Raw genomic sequence first — 21,586 nt, 5'->3', positions numbered from 1 at the left:
TTAAACTATCACTATTTGCAGACAACATTATACTATCCATAGAAAATTCTAAAGACACCATAAAAAAACTACTAGAAAGTAATAAACAAATTCAGTAAAGTGTCCAGGTATAAAATTAATACCCAGAAACTGATAGTGTTTCTATATACTAACAATGAAGTCATAGAAAGAAATTTTTTAAAAGCACTATTTACAATTGCACCAAAAGGAATAAAATACCTAGGAACAAACTTAATCAAAGAGGTGAAAGACCTATATTTGAAAACCACAAAACACTGATGAAAGAAACTGAAGATGACACAAATAATGGAAAGATATTCCACGCTCATTAATTGGAAGAATCAATATTGTCAAATGTCCATATTACCCGAAGCAATCTACAGATTCAATGCAATCTCTATCAAAATACCAACAGCATTCTTCAAAAAACTAGATCAAATTATACTAAAATTTGTATGGAACCATAAAAGACCCCAAACAGCCAAAGCAATCTTGAAAAACAAAACTGAAGGTATCACAATCTCAGATTTCAATAAAATCTGTAACAATCAAAATCAGCTGTAACAATCAAAACAGTTTGGTACAAAAAAATAGATACATAGATCAATGGAATAAAATAGGGACCCGCAAATAAACCCATATGCATATGGTCAATTAATTTATGGCAAAGGAGGCAAGAATACACAATGGGGAAAAGACAATCTTTTCAATAAATGGTGTTGGGAAAACTGGACAGCTACATACAAAATAATGAATATGAACTACTTTCTAACACCATACACAAAAATAAACTCAAAATGGATCAAAGACCTAAATGTGAGCCCTGAAACCATAAAAATCCTAGGAGAGAACACAGACATTGGCCATGGCAATATTTTTCTAGATATATCTCCTAAGGCAAGGGGAACAAAAGCAAAAATAAACTATTGGGACATATCAAAATAAAAAGCTTTAGCACAGCAATGGAAACCATAATTAAACAAAAACCCAACCTACCTGGGAGAAGATATTTGCAAATGATATATCCAATGTAGGATTAATATCCAAATACATATAAAGAACTGCTACAATGCCAAACAAACAATCTGATTAAAAAATGGGCAGAGGGGAACCTGGGTGGCTCAGTCAGTTAAGCTCAGGTCATGATCTCACAGCTCGTGAGTTCGAGCCCCGTGTCAGGCTCTGTGCTGACAGCTCAGAGCCTGGAGCCTGCTTCGGATTCTGTGTCTCCCTCTCTCTCTGCCCCGTTCCCACTAACACTCTGTCTCTTTCTCTCAAAAATAAATAAACATTGAAAAAAAATGGGCAGAGGATCCAAATAGATACTTTTGCAAAGACAGACAGATGGCCAACAGATACATGAAAAGATGCTCAACATCATTCATCATAAGGCAAATGCAAATCAGAACCACAATGAGAGTACACCTCATACTTGTTATAATGGCTAAAATCAAGAAGACAAGAAGCAAGTGTTGGTGACAATGTGGAGAAAAAGGAACCCGTGTGCACTATTGGTGGGAATGCAAATTGGTACAGCCACTGTGGAAAACAGTTTGGAGGTTCCTCAAAGAATTAAAAACAGAAATACCATGCAATCCACTAATTCCACTATTGGTATTTGCCCAGGGAAAATGAAAACACTAACTCAAAAGGATACATGCACCCTTATGTTTATGGCAGCATTAGTTACAATGGCCATTATTCCACTATTTACATGGAACCAACTAAATGTCCATCAATAGACAAATATATAAGGAAAATGTAGTGTATGTATGCAATGGAATATGACACAGCCATAAAGAATGAGACTGTGCCATTTGCAACAGCATGGATGGACCTAGAAGGTATTACATTAAGTAAAATAAGTCAGACTGAGAAAGATAAATTCTATATGATTCCACTGATAAGTGGAATCTAAAAAAAAATGAATAGCGGTGGAGGGGCAGCCCACCCAGCAAGGCAGAGCCCCTGAGTCTGGCTTGCAAAAGCGGAGGGGCCGGACTGCGTGAATTCCGACAGCCAGCGGCACTTAACATCTGGAATGTTAAAAGTCAACAGCTCTGCTCTCAGAGAGCCAGGAGGGTGAGAGGACACCGGGAGAGAGAGTTGTTGAGCGCCAGAAGACAGAGCTCAGCTCCGCAGGGAACAAAGGCACTGGCAAGTGCCATCTCCTTCTCCCATCCCCCAGCCCAAATCCTAAAGGGAACCAGTTCCCCTCACTGAACTTGCTTGCACCGCGCAAACACCCAATGCTGTGCTTCTGTGGATCCATCCCTCTGACGGGTCGGGCTCCCTCCTGGTGTTGCAGGGCCTCTCCTGTAGGGGACCACTGATAGCAAAGGAAGTTAAGCCTGTCCCTCCCACCCCTGTGCACCTTGCAGATCCACCCTGGCTAATATGCCAGATCCCATAGAAGCATTCTTCTCGAAGCTAGAACAAGCAATCCTAAAATTTGTATGGAACCGCAAAAGACCCCAAATAGCCAAAGTAATATTGAAGAAGAAGACCAAAGCGGGAGACATCACAATCCCAGACTTTAGCCTCTACTACAAAGCTGCAATCATCAAGACAGCATGGTATTGGCACAAAAACAGACACATAGACCAATGGAAAAGAATAGAAACCCCAGAACTAGACCCACAAAAGTATGGCCAACTAATCTTTGACAAAGAAGGAAAGAATATCCAATGGAAAAAAGATAGTCTCTTTACCAAATGGTGCTGGGAGAACTGGACAGCAACATGCAGAAGAATGAATCTAGACCACTTTCTTACACCATTCACAAAAACACACTCAAAATGGATGAAGGACCTGAATGTGAGACAGGAAACCATCAAAACCCTAGAAGAGAAAGCAGGAAAAAAAACCTCTCTGACCTCAGCCACAGCAATTTCTTACTTGATACATCCCCAAAGGCAAGGGAATTAAAAGTAAAAATGAACTACTGGGACCTTATGAAGATAAAAAGCTTCTGTACAGCAAAGGAAACAATCAACAAAACTAAAAGGCAACCAACGGAATGGGAAAAGATATTTGCAAATGACATATCGGACAAAGGGCTGGTATCCAAAATCTATAAAGAGCTCACCAAACTCCACACCCGAAAAACAAATAACCCAGTGAAGAAATGGGCAGAAAACATGAATAGACACTTCTCTAAAGAAGACATCCAGATGGCCAACAGACACATGAAAAGATGCTCAACATCGCTCCTCATCAGGGAAATACAAATCAAAACCACACTGAGATATCACCTCATGCCAGTCAGAGTGGCTAAAATGAACAAATCAGGAGACTATAGATGCTGGAGAGGATGTGGAGAAACAGAAACCCTCTTGCACTGTTGGTGGGAATGCAAACTGGTGCAGCTGCTCTGGAAAACAGTGTGGAGGTTCCTCAGAAAATTAAAAATAGACCTACCCTATGATCCAGCAATAGCACTGCTAGGAATTTACCCAAGGGATACAGGAGTACTGATGCATAGGGGCACTTGTACCCCACTGTTTATAGCAGCATTTTCAACACTAGCCAAATTATGGAAAGAGCCTAAATGTCCATCAACTGATGAATGGAGAAAGAAATTGTGGTTTATATACACAATGGAATACTATGTGGCAATGAGAAAGAATGAAATATGGCCTCTTGTAGCAATGTGGATGGAACTGGAGAGTGTTATGCTAAGTGAAATAAGTCATACAGAGAAAGACAGACACCATATGTTTTCACTCTTATGTGGATCCTGAGAAACTTAACAGAAGACCATGGGGAAGGGGAAGGAAAAAAAAAAGATTAGAGAGGGAGGGAGCCAAAGCATAAGAGACTCTTAAAAACTGAGAACAAACTGAGGGTTGATGGGGGGGTGGGAGGGAGGGGAGGGTGGGTGATGGGTATTGAAGAGGGCACCTTTTGGGATGAGCACTGGGTGTTGTATGTAAACTAATTTGACAATAAATTTCATATTAAAAATAAATAAAAATTAAAAAATAAATTTAAATAAATTTAAAAAATGAATAAACAAACAAAAAGCAGAAACAGAACTATAAATGTAGAGAACAATGGTTGCCAGCAGGGATTTGGGCAAAATGGATGAGGGAGAGAGAGAGATATAGGCCTCCAGTTATGGAATAAAAAGCAGAGTATAGGAATACAGTCAATGATATTGTTATAGTGATATAATGGGAAACATAAGCTATGCTTATGGTGAACATAGCATAATGTAAAAACCTGTCAAATCACTAAGTTGTACCATTGTGTGCCGACTATACTAAAAAAACAAAATCCCAAAGTATATAGGATCAAAAGTCACTCCCTTACCCTCAGGGAAAAAAGGCTATAAATTCTGAAATGTTTTATGACTGTGACAAAGCTAATGAAAGATCTAATAAAATACAGGATATCTAACCTAGTTCGTTAGTCATAACAAATTAGGACAATATTGGTATCTTCTTGTAAAAAAATTCTGCTGAAGTACATCCAAGGACTTCACTTTACTTTGGAAAAAACAAATTTTTAATTATTTTTTCTCTTCTAGAAATAATGTGTATATTATGAGAAATTTAAAAAAATATACAAATGTATTCATGTGAAAACAAAATTACTCATATTCATATCCAGGAGAGATAATCACTATTAACATTTTAGTAAACTATATTCTAGACTTTAAATTAATTCATGAATATCAAGTTTTTTAGAAAATTACTTGCCTAAAAAGGTTTCTTTTCCTTTACATTTACTATTTATTAATAGTAAATATTATAAATATTATTTATAAATAGTTCCTATATCATTAAATATTTTTAGAACAAGATTGTTATTGGCTAAATAATGTTCCACTATATAGCCATATTGTAGTTTCTTCAACCATTACAATATTGTTGGAATTTTTTAAGTTTATTTATTTATTTTGAGAGAGAGAGAGAGAGTAAGCGCGAGCAGAGGAGAAGGCAGAGAGGGCGAGAGAGAGAATTCCAAGCAGGCTCCTCACTGTCACCACAGAGCCCAATGTGGGTCTTGAACTCACAAACCGTGAGATCATGACCTGAGCCAAAATCAAGAGTCAGAGGCTTAACCAACTGAGCCACCCAGGTGCCTCATTATTGTTGGAATTTTATTTGTTTCTATTTTTTAATATTTTAAATAATGAAGTATATGAATCTTTGACCATGTCTTTTATTTTCCCCCCAATTTTATTGAGATATAACTGACACATAACACTGCACAAATTTAGGTTGTACAACATGTTGATCTGAAACATTTATACATTGCAAAATGATCACCATTACAGCATTAGCTAACACCTTCATCCGGTCATATAATTACCATTCTTTTTATGGTGAAACATTTAAGGTCTACTTTCTTGGAAACATTAAAGTATATGATACAGTATTGTTACCAATAATTACTATGTTGTACATTAGATCCTCAAAACTTATTAATTTTATAACTAGAGGCTTGTTCCCCTTTGACCAATATTTCCTGATTTTTCCTACCTCTCAACCCCTGGTAATTACCATGCTACTCTCTGTTTCTCTGAGTTAGACATTTTTAGCATATCTTGTGTTTTAAGATAGATTTCCAGGACTTGGATAATTAAATTAAGGGCATAAACATGGAGGCCATAGTTCCAAGTGGCATATAAGGAAGGGTAGCTTTGTCAACCAATGTCCCAGAGAGCACCCTCCCCAAGATACCCTGGTGGCATTGAGCATCATCAGTGTACAGTTTTCATTCCAAAGGTGTCTTGTTACTTTTAGTTTCCACCCCACTGATTATTAGTAAGGATATTTTGCATGTTTGTCAGTTACATTTTTCAGCTTTGGGAATTATCTATTCATGTCCTTGCCCATTTTGCTATGGGTTTTGATGTTTTTCTAACCAATTTACAAGAACTCTTTAAAAATTATTTTTTTACATTTATTCATTTTTTGATAGAGAGGGACAGAGCACAAGCGGAGGAGGGGGAGAGAGAGGGGGGGAGACACAGAATCTGAAACAGGCTCCAGGCTCCAAGCTATCAGCACAGAGCCCAACACGGGGCTCGAACTCAAACCATGAGATCATGATCTGAGCCGAAGTTGGATGCTTAACCGACTGAGCCACCCAGGCGCCCCAATTTACAAGAACTCTTTAAATGTGAAGGCTATTAAGTCTATACTATATATTACTTTTTAAAATATTTATTTATTTTTGAGAGAGCGGGGAAGGGACAGAGAGAGAGAGAGACAGAGGATCTGAAGCAGGTTCTGTGTTGTCAGCACAGAGCCAACGCAGGGCTCAAACTCATGACCTGGAACCGTGAGATCACGACCTGAGTCAAAACCAAGAGTCAGACGCTTAATCAACTGAGCCACCCAGACATCCCTATGCTGTATATTTCTTACCAATATTTTGTATGCAGTTTATAATTAGTCTCTTTACATGTACGCTTTTTAATAAAAAGAATTTCAAATTTTCATGTAATCAAATCTATCATTCAATTTCCTTCTAATTTTTTCCAGGGTTTTCATGCTTAGAAGCTCTTTCCCCTTCTAAACTCAATTGAATAGATAGATATGTGCATGCATTTTCTCCTGGAAATTTTTTCTGTTCATCTGGAATTTATTTTGGTATATGGGTATTCAGTTGGAATTTAAACTTATTTTTCTCATTTATTAAAACAATTTCTTTGTATATATTATTGAATAACTTTTTATCAACCTATTTATTATTAAAAAAATTTTTTTTAATGTTTATTTTTGAGAGAGAGAGAGAGAGACAGAGCGTGAGCAGGGGAGGGGCAGAGAGAGGGGAAGATACAGAATCTGAAGCAGGCTCCAGGCTCTGAGCTGTCAGCACAGAGCCTGATGCAGGGCTCAAACTCACCAGCTGCGAGATCATGACCTGACCTGAAATCAGATGCCTAACCAATCAAGCCACTCAGGTGCTCCTCAACCTATTTATTGTAGAATCTCTTCTATATTACATTTTCAATCATTTATTTCATGAACTATCATACATTTCTATTGATGTGAAAGGTTTCAATAAATTTCTACACTAAAAACTATGCACACTAAGCTCAATTATATAAATAGAATAGTCAGGGAATTGGGAATAATGTTTTCTTCACGACTTCTGACTTTAATAGAAATAAACAGTGCTTATATTACCCATAATTAAATCATGCTCAGGAAGTGGAAATGCAAAGTGAAACTTTCAAAATCTGTAGATTATGCTTATTTCTAGTTGTTAAACATCCATTAATTCCGATAATTTCAGGCAATAATTTCTATGGCAGTTTGAGAATATGTGTTTGTCAGCTGAGCATTTATATGGGTAAAATGTAATGAATTTTAGGAAAATATAATAAACCTGAGCCTTCTTGTCTAGAAATACTGAGGGAGGGTCTGGAATTAAGACACAAGGTACGATATCGGGGGCTAAAAGCAGGAAAATGGAGAGAACACCTCTGGTATAAGGACTGGACTGCCACCTAGTTCCTATGCTTTATAAGCATTATCAAGAAATTGAAAACCAACAAGTATAAAGAGAATACGCTAAAAACTTGCAGGCAGAGAAAATATAATAATGTTCAAGATAACAATAAAATTGTGTCATTTTCATGTTCTCAATTACAGCATGGAAAGTCTTCAAAATTTTCAGAGAGTATTACTTTTAATCTGGAATTCTATTTCTGGCCAACCTATCATCAAACGTAAGGAATCAGGGGCACCTGGGTGGCCCAGTCAGTTAAGCGTCTGACTCTTATCAGCTCAGGTCTTGATCTCAGGGTCATGAGTTCAAGCCTCATATTTGGCTCGAGAGAGAGGGGGAGAGAGAGAGAGAGAGAGAGAGAGAGAGAGAGAGAGAGAGAGGAGAGGGAGAGGGAGAGCAAGACCCGCATACTTAAAAAAAATTAATAAGGAAGCAAATATTGTACTTCTCATGTATAATCACTCGGGCAGCAACTGAAAAAGTGCTCCAAGAAGAGTAACAGAGTAAATTAACAAAGAGAAGAAATAATTAAAGGTGATAAGTTGCTTGAGAAGGAAAAAAATCATAGTATATCATTTGGTTCTACAGTGAATAATATTGATATAATCATTGATTGAAACACTGATGACTGATTTTATTTAAGAATGTGATATAATACTTACATTGGGCAGATATGGAGATGAAGTTGTGTGTTGAGGGGCAATGGTATAAAACAAATGTATACCTTCTTCTACCATAATCTGAAGTCACTTGATTTGAGTGTATTTAAAAATATGGATATCAATACCAAAAGCAACAGCTACAATGATGATAGTGGCTTACTTTGGAAGTGTTTCTGGAAGGAGTGGAGAAGGAAAGCCTTCCTTTCTACTATAAGCCATTTCTTATTAAATGACATTCAAAACATTTTTGTCAAAAATAAAATTTAATTTAAAAGAAATGAATATCAAAGCAAGCAAAAGGAAGGAAATACTTAAGATTAAAGAAGAAGAAATGAATAAAAGAGTAAATAGAAAAACAATAGAGAAAAAGCAATGAAACCAAAAGTTGGTTCATTGAAAAAAAATAAAATTGACAAATCATTTGCTATAATGAAAAGAAAAGAAAAGAAAGAGGAAGAAAGAAAGAAAATGAATTTACTAAAATCAGGAGTGAAAGAGGAGATATTACTATTAACTTTGCAGAAATAAAAAGGATTTTAAAGAAATACTACGAATGGTTAATCCTAACAAACTAGATAACCAAGATGAAATGGACAAATTTCTGGAAAGATGTAATGACTGAAACTGACTCAATAAGAAATTGAAAATCTGAATAGACCTATAATAAGCATACAGAGTGCAACAGTAAAAAAACACATCCCACAAAGAAAATCCCAGGTCTACATGGCTTCAATTGGTGAATTCTATAAAATGTTTAAAGAAGACTTAACACTAATCCTTCACAAACTCTTCCAAAAAACAGATGGGGGGGTACATTTTCCAACACATTCTAGGAGGCCAGTATACCAAAACTAGGCAAATATATTACAAGAAACAAAAACTACACAAATACCACTTATGAATATAGACAAAAAAAAAAAAAAAACCTGTCAGCAAAATAGTAGCAGATTGGAATCCAGCAACATGTTAAAAGGATTATACACCATGACTACACAGGACTTAACACATGAATGCAATATACAAGTGTTGTTTCAATAAACAAAAATCAATCAATGTAATATACCACATTAATAGGATAAAGGGGAAACAAAACTATGATCATATCATTAGATGCCGTAAGATCATTTGACGGCTTCCAATATCCTTTCATGCTAAAAAAAAAAAAAAAAAAAAAAGACATTCAACATACTAGGAATACAAGGAACAGCTTCAAACTGATAAATGCCATCTATAAAAAACTGAGTTAAAATGATACTTATTGGAGAAAATGAAAGTAACAAGAATGAAAAAGACAAGAAAGCTGCTCTTGCCACTTTTATTCAACATTGTATTGGAGGTTCCAGTCAGGGATATCAGTCAAGAAAAAGAACTATAAGGCATCCATATTGAAAAGGAAGAAGTGAAAATATCTCTATTTGACATATACTAACATAATGACATAATCTTGTGTATAGATATATTAAAGAATCAACAAGAAAATTATTAGAACTAAGAAATAAATCCAGCAAGGTTACAGAACAAAAGACCAATATACAAAAATAAGTTGTTTTTCTATACACTATCAATGAATAAACTGGAAATACAATTAAGAAAACAATTCCATTCACAATAGCATCAAAAATATGAGGTTAGCAAAATAAGAGCCAGAATTATACATAACAAAATATAAAACATTGCTGAAGAAACTAAAAGAGATCTAAACAGATGGAAAGAAATCTCATGTTCATAAATCAGAAAACTTAACTACTGTTAAGATGGCAATAATACCAAAATTGATCTACAGATTCAACACAGTACTTTTCAAAGTCTTAGCTGAGTATTTCCCAGAAATGTATAATCTGATCATAAAATTCAAACAGAAATGGAAGGGGTTAGGAGAGTCAAAATCATCTTGATGAAGAGTAACAAAATTGGAGGACTTGTACTTCTTATCAACTTACAGTAATCACAACAGTGTGATATTAACAGAAGAACAAACAGATCAGTGGAACAGAACTGAGAGTCCAAAAATGGACTTTCACATTATGGCCAATTGCTTTCTGGCAAGGGAGCCAGGACAATACAAAGAAAAAAGAGGTCTTTTCAACAAAAACCTTTCCCATTCAGTCAACAGGAAATCCACATGTAAAAGAATGAAGATGGGGGAACTTTGCAGAACACTCGGTGAGAAGTGTAGGAGTAGCATCTGTGCAGGCTGCAACCAGCAACACACTCCTTTCTGCTCCCTCACACTGGTCTCAGAGCTCACCAGCTGTAGAAAATGGTGAAAGAAACCACTTAATATGATGTTTTGGGGGTCAAACCCAATGCCATCCAGGAAGAATTGAAAAAGGCTGACAGGCCCTGAAGTACCACCCTGATAAGAATCCATAAGAAGGAGAGAAGTTTAAACAGATTTTTCAAGCTTATGAAGTGCTCTCTGAAGCAAAGAAATGGGGATTATATGACAAAGGAGGAGAACAAGCAATTAAAGAAGGTGGAGCTGGTGGTAGTTTTAGCTCCCTGATGGACATCTCTGATGTTTTCTGGAGGAGGAGGAAGGATGCAGAGAGAAAGGTGAGGTATAAAGGTTGTGAATCAGCTCTCAATAGCCTTAAAAGATTTATATATGATGCAAGAAGAAAACCAGCTCTGTAGAAGAATGTGATTTGTGACAAATGTAAAGGCTGAGACGGTAAGAAAGGAGTGGCAGGATGCTGTCCCAATTGCAAAGGTACTGGAAAGCAAATAAGAATTCATCAGATAGGACCTGGAATGGTTCAGCAAATTCAGTCTGCATGCATGGAGGGTCAAGGCCATGGAGAATGGATCAGTCCTAAAGATAGATGCAAAAGCTGAAATGGAACAAAGACAGTTTGAGAGACGATTTTTAGAAGTTCATATTGACAAAGGCATGAAAGATGGCCAGAAAATAACATTCCGTGGTGAAGGAGACCAAGAAACAGACTGGAATCCGGAGATATTAGAAATAGACTGGAATCAGGAGATATTATCATTGTTTTAGATCAGAAGGACCATACTGTTTTTACTGGGCAAGAAGACCTTTTCATGTGTATAGACATAGTGCTGGTTGAAGCACTGTGTGGCTTTCAAAAGTCAGTATCTACTCTTGACAACTGAACCATTCTCATCACCTTTCATCAAGGTCAAAGTGTCAAGCATGGAGATATCAAGTGTGCTAAAGGAAGGCATGCTAATTTATCATAGACCATATGGAAAGGGTTGCTGAATCATTGAATTTAAGGTAAACTTCCCGGAGAATGGCTTTCTCTCTCCCAATAAACTCTTTCCTGGAAAAACTCCTACCTGAGAGGAAGGAAGTAGAAGAGACTGATGAAATGGACCAGGTAGAACTGGTGGACTTTGATCCAAATCAGGAAAGATGGCACCATTACAATGGAGAAGCATATGAGGATGATGAACATCATCTTAGGGGTGGTGTTCCATGTCAGACCTCTTAATGGGGCCAGTGAATAATACTGCTGGCATTTTATATGTGATAGTGAAGAACTATAATCATATCTCACTGCTTGCCATTGTTTTTAATATTCAACTATAGTAGTGTTTTAAAAGTTAAATGAAGAATAAACTCCAACATAAAAGCTCTGATTTTGCCCTGTATATATGATTACTTCAGTGTGCAAGATAAGCTTAATACTTCTAAAAACCACTTTTCTTTTAATAGTTTGTTTATTTTGAGAAACAGAGAGAGAGCATGAGCAGGGGAAGGGCAGAGAGAGAGGGAAAGAATCCCAAGCACTTTTCGCACTGTCAGCGAGGAGCCCAATGCAGGGCTCAATCCCATGAACCATGAGATCATGACCTAAGCTGAATATGAGAGTTGGACGCTTAACTGACTGAGCCACCCAGGTGCCCCTGTAAAAACCACTAAAAAAAAAAATCTCCCCTACCGTTGCTTAGGCCATGTCTTATAACCGATTTCAGCTCTATATACATGAAACAGCTTGGACTGAAATGCTATTTTCAGTCTATGACCCTTAATTGTTTTGCTTTTTAAGTAAGCTCTATGCCCAATGTGCGGCTTGAACTCAAGACCCTGGGATCAAGAGTGGTGTGCTTAACTGACTGATCCAGCCAGGCACCCCTATGACCCTTAACTGTAAGCTACGATGTTATGAAGTTAAAACTTGTATTTAACTAGCAATCAGACAAAAAACTTAATTTGTAGAGAAGCATCGATCTGTAATTATATTAACTGGGATTTGTTGTGATGTCTCTGCATTTATTCTATTGCCTCACCTGTTACTTGAAGATGGCATACTGTGTAATTTGGCCTGTGGTAACAGTGATCGAAATGATACCTCTCTAAAGAAGAGGTTTATCGTAATATGGTGCTGCTTGAGGGATTACACTTGTAGAATTGCATGCCTTTCTGCTATGCCATCTTTTTATTTTTTATTTATTTATGTATATAATTATATAATCAGTCCTGGCTATACTTTTTTCCTTCTCTTTGGACCTTGGTAAGCTTCGAGTAGTGACTTTGGGAGCAGGGTTACTTAGAGTGAAGCGATCTTTACATTGAGAAGTAATTTGCATGTATGAGATAGGAAGGTATTTTAGATGTTTTTACAGGCTTACTTGAAACCATTTAACTTATGTTCCAAAATAACTATAATTTAATGTTAGTACTATAGCTTTAATTGTATGTTTAAAAGCACACAAGCTTAAATCTGGATATCAGAATTAAGCAATTCTTGAAATGTATGAATGTCTCCTTAATATACTGATTACAAAGCAAAATAATAATAATAATAATAATAATAATAATAAAGAATGAAGTTGGGCCCCCTAATTCACAACAAATATGGAAATTCACTTGAAATGGAATACAGACTGAAATGTAGTAACTAAAATTATAAAACTCTTAAAAGATAACACAGCGGTAAATCTTCATGACCTTGTATTTGGAAATGCTTTCTTAAATACAACATGAAAAGCACAAACAAAAAAGGAAAACAAATAAACTGAACTCTGTAAAAATTAAAACTTTGCGAAACAAAGGATATCATCAAGGAAGTAAAAAAACAACCCACAGAATGGGAGAAAATACTTGCAAATCCTGTATCTGATAAGAGACTTGTATCCAGTATGTATGCATTTATATATGTTTGTATGTATATTTATACACATATATCTCATATATATAAGCCAGAACAATAAAAGATAAATAACCCAATTTAAAAATGGGCAAAGGATTTGAATAACCATTTATGCAAAGAAGACATACAAACAGCCAATAAGCACATGGAAAGATGCTCAATATCATCCTTCGTTGGGGAAATAGAAATAAAAATCACAATGAGATACCACTAAACCTATATCAAGTAGGCTAAAATAAAAAGGACAGACAACAATAAATGTTGATGAAGATGTTAAGAAATCGAACCTCAGATATTTCTAGTGAGAATGTAAAATGCTGTAGCCACTTTGGAAAAGTTTGGCAATTCCTCAAAATGTTAAACACTGAGTTACTGAAAGACCTAAAACTTCCATTTCTAAATGTATACCCAAGAGATTTTAAAACAAAAGTTCACACACACACAACTGTATACAAATGATCTCAGGAGCATTATTCATCATAGGCAAAAGTGGAAACAACCCAAATGTCTACCAACAGATGGATGCCTAAATTAAATATGGTATATACATACACTGGAGTATCATTCAGCCATAAATAGGGATAAAGTACTGTTCATGGTATTAGCATAAACCTTTCAAAGATAAACCTTGACAACATGATAACTTTAAAAAGCTAAGCATAAAAGACTACATGTTGAATGATTCCATTTACAAGACATGTCCAGAAAAGGCAAATTCATAGAGACAGGAAGTAGATTGGTGGCTGCCAGAGGCTGGGGAAATAGAGCGTGACTGCTCACGGGTGCAAGGTGTCTTTTGGAAGGTGATGAAAATGGTCTGAAATTTTTGATGATGATTGTATGAACCTGAATTATACTAAAAACACTTAAATTGTATATTTTAAAGGGGTGAATTGTATGGCCTATGAATTATATTTCAATGAAGCTGGTATTAAAAAATAAAATTGAAATATATTCTAGAAGGCTGTAGATAAGCTAATAGTATATAGACATACAATCATTATTAAGGATGGTCAGGAGTATTTTGGGGTTATCTCTGTTTTTTTTTAGAATGATGTTAAAATGGACAAAATGAAGTGCTTTGTTGCTTGAAACATGCAGAGATCAGACCTAAATTAGTATTTTTTTTTAAGCTGCCCTCCTTTAACGCTTCATTAAAAAGAATGTAGTAGGTGGCCCAAGGAAACTATAAAGCCCCAAACTGCAACCAAATTTCAATTAAAGCAAAGTTTAATTTCTGCATATTATATGCAACTTTGAGCCCAGGGAGTGAATAATCTTTCTTTTGCAATGTGTAAGTAGTGTTTCTCTTACCTGCCTCAGGACACATTTAGATGAAAGAAAACACATTAAATTATTGATGTAATGATTAATTGAAAGTACCCTTAAATTATCTATCATATTTATAGCAAAATCCTTTGGCCCTGTTCAGGCAATACTACAACTCTTACAAGTATGTTCAAAATCAGCCATGCCTGCCTGCCTGCCTGCCTTCCTTCCTTCCTTCCTTCCTTCCTTCCTTCCTTCCTTCCTTCCTTTTTTGATGAATTACAATATTGAAGTAAGCAGAATGAATACTTAGGATATCGCCTGGATAATGACTGACTTTTTTTATGTGCCTCGTCACATAGAAATACACTCCATCAGCTCAATATAGAACCATATTTGGACTGAATCTCCTTAGTGTTTGAAGTAAACTCCAGTGCTGCCTGTGGTGCTACATAGAGTGTCCAGGTGGGATTCCTAGTGATATCATCAGTTTATCACTAGTGAGTCTGATCTGGGATAGCAACACATGTAATAAGAACCATTTACCAGCCTATGAAAAACAGACAGTGGCTCCTGTGACACATATATAACTCACTGCCAAGTGTAACACTCAGGCAGGTGCATTTTCAGGGAATTAACAGGAGACAGGAGATGAGAATGGAGTGGTCATCAGGGGTAGGACAAGTGAACATTTTGCTAGACATATTTTTATTTTAAGGGTATTTAAAAGGCACCTTTTAAGAGATGGTATTCTAGGGGCGCCTGGGTGGTGCAGTCGGTTAAGCATCTGACTTCAGCCAGGTCACGATCTCGCGGTCCGTGAGTTTGAGCCCCGCGTCAGGCTCTGGGCTGATGGCTCAGAGCCTGGAGCCTGTTTCCGATTCTGTGTCTCCCTCTCTTTCTGCCCCTCCCCCATTCATGCTCTGTCTCTCTCTGTCCCAAAAATAAATAAACGTTGAAAAAAAAATTAAAAAAAAAAAAGAGATGGTATTCTAAACCATCTTGACTAGAAATCAATCCATCTAGGAATTGGAAACTTTTAAAAATATACAGAATGTCGGGCCCCATCCCTAATCAGTTTGTTCAGAATCTTGGCATAGGGCTTGGGCACATATAATTCTACTTGTAACCAGGTTTAAAAAAACTACTGGTCTGAGCAGATACACAGCTATACATTTTTCCCTATGAGTTACAAACTGCAACCAATGTTTCGCCATCCCTCTCAGTAACATCTTTCACTCTGCTAACAAACACCACTATCAGCAAGTTATTTTATTACTTCTTTCTCCAGCCAAAGACTCTTTAGAGAGGATTAAAATTTATCCCATGGGCCCTAGTAAGGGATTGTCCCTCAGTTCCCCTTGATTTTTCAGTGTCTTTGGTATATGAGAAGCATATGTCTTTTTAACTCACAACAACAAAACAACAACAACAACAACAACAACAACAACAACAACAACAACCAGACAGAATAGTTTTTCAGTGAAATAAGATTCCCCTGTTAACCTAAAGGGACACTGTATGAAATGATGCATTTTCAGAGTTGTCTGTGGTACAGTCACTCACAAGCTGGGGTATAGGCAGGATTTCTCAGCCTCAGCACTACTGACATTTGAACTGGATAATTCTTTGCTATAGGGGGCTGTCCCATTCACTGTACAACGTTTAGCAGCATCCCTGGTCTCTAACCTCTGGATATGACAACAAAAAATGTCTCCAGACATTGTCAAGTGTTCCCTCAGAGCACAGGTAAAATTGCCCCTGTTTGAGAATCCCTGCAATATAGTTTTGTAAGAACTCAGCCCATATCAAAATTATAATATTTACACTAAACCTTTTGTTTACCACATTGAATATTATTCATTTTGACATTTATACTATGAACATAATTTCAAATTTGGCTCATGTCTAGGAGTCTAATTATATATAATATCTTCTAATGCCAAGGAGCATTTTCTATTGAAGTCAATTTTGGTAGCACAGTCATAATCAGTTTCCTGCTTTGCTCCAGGCAAAAGAGAAAAATAAGATCTCTCTCTCTCTCTCTCTCTCTCTCTCTCTCTCTCTCTCTCTCACTCACACACACACACACACACACACACACACACACACACACACACATTCTGCAGTAGATATCTGGATAAATGATCCTTGCTGGCTCAAGTTAAGACTCAGTTTTAGGAAAGTTGTTTTGTCTGACTCACATTTTCTGTGAGTTTAGTCTTTGACTAACATAGCCCTTAGGGTTGGGGAAGTTGAAGCGCATAGTATTTTTGTTTAAAAGGCCTTTCCTCGAATTGAACACAATGTTGTTAGAGAAAACCCAATATGGTTAAATGGGAATGAATGAAAATAGAAGATAGAAACATCAACATTCAAAGATATAAACATCAACATTAAAAGGCTTTTCCTCGAATTGAACACAATGTTTTTAGAGAAAACCCAGTATGGTTAAATGGGAATGAATGAAAATAGAAGATATAAACATCAACTTTCAAAGTCAAGAGCATACCACAAAGACCAAGGATTCCCTAACAGAAAAAAAGACTGAACCGATTAATCATAAAATTAGGTATTTTAGAGTTGAATTACATGCTTTATGATTTCTCTTTCTTCCCCTGGCTGGGAAGACATGAACAAATCATCCAATTTCTGAAACTCACTAAAAGAAAGCCTTTACTGCAAACAAAGGCAGAGACAGTGTAGCTAAAAGTAAGTCATGGAAAATGAATATTTTAAAATTCCTTTGGAATTACAAGGTCCCCTGACTAATAGCACAGAAATGATGGCCCAACATTACAATTTTTGCCCCAGTAAATATACACTATTTACATTACATTCGCGATAAAGTAGCAACCAGGAAGACCATCTTTATAATGTCATTTATAAGACGTTTATAATGTCATTCTCTGCCTTCCTGTGAATATCCCATTTTTGTACAACGCTAAAGAAATCACATTTTCATTCTTCTGTAGTTCATTATGGCTCATTGCTGTAGCAACTGCCAAACCAGTCAATTTGTATAAATAATAGAACAAGCTTCTATTGTCTCTCATCTGACACAGTGCCAACTAGTCGGTCTACCTTCTCCAAGAGGGAAATCATGTTTTTAAACTCTTTATCTAATTTTAAGGTCCCTGGAGGTATCCTCAGTAAATTCTCCTGGAGCCCTGAACTGAGGGTATGTACTCAAGTACTTACTCCTTTAAATTAGGTCATAGAAAGACTACTGATTCCCATGTTGCCATTAGATAAAGAACAAACCCCTATGTGAGTATTTGCAAACCCAAGTGAATTTGTTTTCCTTCTGATTTTTTATAATACTGGCAATCTAGTGACCTTGTTTTTTCTAAATTACTCATCTCCCCAGCACATCAATTAATGTTTGCCTAATTCAGGTTTCTGGAATCAATCACGCTTCCCTAAAGAAGTAAAAAGTGGCTGTGGGCTCCTTGTTTTACAACTTTAATTCTCAGCTTGGTTTTTGTCTTCCAGCATCATTTCTAGCAGTGAGAAGAATAGATAACAATCTTCTTACCCTGCATATTATTTGTAAATCCAAATTTTACAAAATCTGTAAGCCCAAAATGTACAAAACAGAAGTATTCAATGGTTAAATAAACTAAGGGTCTGTAAAAGTAAACAGGTATATAGCTATAGGGTCATCCTCATATATCTATAATGGTATGACCTACACCTAAAATTCTTAGAGATTTCTTCTTTTGAATAGCAATTCATTTCTCTTTTGCTACTTTAAAAGTTTTATTTACAGATGATTTTAGATTTATGGGAAAGTTGCCAAGATAGTACAAAAGAGTTTCCATATACCCTTCACTCAGCTTCCTCTAATGGTAACTCCTAACATAACCACAGTGCATTTGCCAATACTAAAGAATTAACATTCAGATTTTACCAGTTTTTCTAATGATGTCCTCCCCCTCCCCCCCCCCCCCCATGTATCCAATCCAGGACATGACACTACATTTACTAAGATTCCTTTTATAAATACAAACATTTCCAGGCAATGTAATTTATTAAATTACCAACCAACCCTATTATGAACTCATTTATTACATCAATCTTCTTCTGGAAGGAAAAGATAAGGGCAGCATAAAAACCCTGGGCTTGTGAGGGAATATAAAGGAATTGTGAAGGGAAGGAAATGCTGCCAAGATAGGAGGGAACAAATCAAAGCCAAAAGACATTCAGTTTTGCCTGGGGCAGGCCCTGTGCGGCTAAGTGTAATTAGCTTCCTCAATTACTACATCTGACAAACTAATTTTCATTTGAGAGAAAACAACAAATCATTAATTACGGTAATAAGTCATGGATTAAAATCTTTGTGTGTGGATTCTACATGCTCTGTGATTTGCGCCCTTGGTCAGTCACCATTTTGCTTCCTCAGCCTCTCCAGCACCTCACTCCTGGGAATCTGGTGTGAACACATCTCTGATGCCCAGTCCTGGACAGCACTACTCACTGATGCCACAGAACCAATTCTGAGCCAACTCTGCCATTGGATATACCTCCTTGTGAGGCCCTTAGTAGCTAGTCTTCTTCTGATAGCTACCCAAAAGCAAAGATGTATTTTTTAGAAGCAGCAAAGTATTGTGATTAAGAGCTTGAACTTTGTAGTCCAATTTGGGTTGAGATCTTAGCTACCACTTAATAGTCTTGATCTTGGGCAAATCAAATAACCTCCCCGAGCCTCGATTTACTCATCTGTAAAGTAGGGGCAATAACAGAACCTAGTTTTTTTTTTTTATTGTTTTTAACGTTTATTTATTTTTGAGACAGAGAGAGACAGAGCATGAACAGGGGGAGGGGCAGAGAGAGAGGGAGACACAGAATTGGAAGCAGGCTCCAGGCTCTGAGCCATCAGCCCAGAGCCCGACGCGGGCTCGAACTCACGGACCGCGAGATCGCGACCTGAGCTGAAGTCGGACGCTTAACCGACTGCGCCACCCAGGCTCCCCTAGTTATTTTTCATAAGGGGACTGAACGAGATGATCTCCACGACTATGTGCTTGACATATTAGTCATCCTTGACACACATAAGGTCAATCATATCCTTGTTCTTAAACCAATCCTCCAGTCGGGAAGGACAAAGGACAATGGTTTCCGTCCTGCTATCCAGGGAGGTTTAGAATTTACCTGCCTCATCAGATGTATGATCTTGGGGATCAGCCATGATTCTTGAGAATTTGTTGTGTTGCTTTCTATATCTCCTTTACTGCCAGGCAGACCTGGGATCCTTTTCTCACATGAACATCCCTAAGGCACTCCTTTTCTCCCTTCCACATTGTCTCAGTGGAATTTAGACTTGAACTAGACACCTGCTCCCAAGACCTCCTGGTTATACTGCCAGGCACTATACTAGGCCCTCAGGATGAGGAAAAAGCAGTAAAAAAAATGTTTTGTGCCCGCAAAAGTTTTATCTGTAGTCACCCACAGCTGGAGTTCTAGATACAAACCACCCTTTCTCTTGGTTGCCTGTACAGATTTGTCACTGGGCTCCAATTAAGGGAAATTCCAACATCAGTCTCCCTTGGCCTGTGCTATCCCCTGCCTGGGCCAGAGTCTCTGGCCATTCTCTGCTGTAGGGTCAAGTTTGTGAGCATTGGTGTCAGACCTATCGCCTCCTTTCTACTTGATTTTCGTATGTTAGGCGTTGCCATGACCATCACATTTCGCAACAGAGCTGCACTTCATAAGAGCAATAAAAGCATCCATGAGGTTATAACCTTACTAGTAATAATAAACGGAAACTGTCAGAATTACCTACTTTAAGTAACTAACTGGTTTAGAGATTTAAATACTCTGTACCTCCATGTGTCTTGAATCTTGAGTGGGAAACTCAGGGAATCACATAGCTAGTGATTCCTACATTCAAATCATACATTATCTATCAATAATATGTATTTTTGTATGAAGAGATCTGCTTACATAGGAAGCATTGTTCTAAATATTAGAACAATGGCAAAGTTATATTGTTTTACAATATACAATATACAATAACAATTGTTATATTGTTTTACAAGCTGTGCCTCTGTGGGGAGAGATCAGTGCTTCTGTAGTATATGCTGTTCTATCAGTATTCATCACCTATCACATTTACAGTCTGAGGCTTGCTTTCAGTTCTTTTGACCACCTAAGCATTTCTTACCACAGGACATTTGCATGTGCTGTGCAATTACCTTTAAAGGAATTCTCTTCCACAGACCACCTCCTAAGTCGACTCTGAGGTCTAATCTTAAGCCTCTCCTCAGAGAGGCTTTCATTCTCTTCCAGACTAAATTAAATTGCTTGTTATAGCTGCTCATTATAGCTGTCTCTCATTCTTCATGGCATATGTTACAATTATTTGTGAGGAGCATAGTCAAGTAATCAAGAGCACAGGCTCTGGGTCTATTGAATGTTTGTGTTTAAATCTGGTTTCAGTGCTTAATGGGGTAAATCACATGAATAAATGACTTAATTTCTCTGTGCCTCACCAATAATAGTACCTACCTCACAGAGTTGTGTTGAAGACTTAAAGAAATTATCCACATAAAACACAGAGTCTGGCATATAGTAAGCTCTCAGTAAATGCCAACCACAACAATTATGATTTAATATAATAATAACAACAGTAATAATACCGTATTGTCAGTAAATAGATGCTCAATTACTGAGTAACTGAGAAACTAGATACAAGTCAGATTTCTCTTGGTCAGAGTGTCCTGTTTAGATAAAGGGAAAAGTTGCTGGCTCATGAAATTAAGTAAGAAAACAAAGTTAAGAGCAACCTGAGAGATCAATAACTTTCACAAGTTCAGTCAAAAAAGTAAAGGAAACAATTTGCCATAGTCAAAATGCAGCCGTAGGTTCTTGAAAAACTTTTTAGAGGGGAAAAAAAGAAACACAAATGGTCAAGTGCTAAAAAGTACCATTTTCAGTAACAAAATCTAATTAAGATATGATCAAATAAACAGAAATGGACATTTACTTTACCTGATGCATATGTTCCTGGAAAGGTATATGAGGGCATTCAAAGTTGAGTGCACAAAGGGAAATTGCTAG

At 36.8% G+C, this 21,586-nt stretch overlaps 1 protein-coding gene and 1 pseudogene across 3 annotated transcripts in view; one reads left to right on the top strand and one right to left on the bottom strand.

Annotated features, from left to right (window-relative positions):
- RELN (reelin) overlaps positions 1-21,586 on the bottom strand; it is a 536,751-nt gene that overhangs the window by 326,844 nt on the left and 188,321 nt on the right. The gene's annotated exons all lie outside the window — the stretch shown is intronic.
- On the top strand, positions 10,393-11,593 carry LOC101085962 (annotated as a pseudogene).

This window comes from Felis catus, chromosome A2 (genome assembly GCF_018350175.1).
Source record: "Felis catus isolate Fca126 chromosome A2, F.catus_Fca126_mat1.0, whole genome shotgun sequence".
NCBI classification, from domain to species: Eukaryota; Metazoa; Chordata; class Mammalia; order Carnivora; family Felidae; genus Felis; species Felis catus.
The sequence above is the reverse complement of the archived record's forward strand: the minus strand, read 5'-3'. Positions and strand labels throughout refer to the sequence as shown.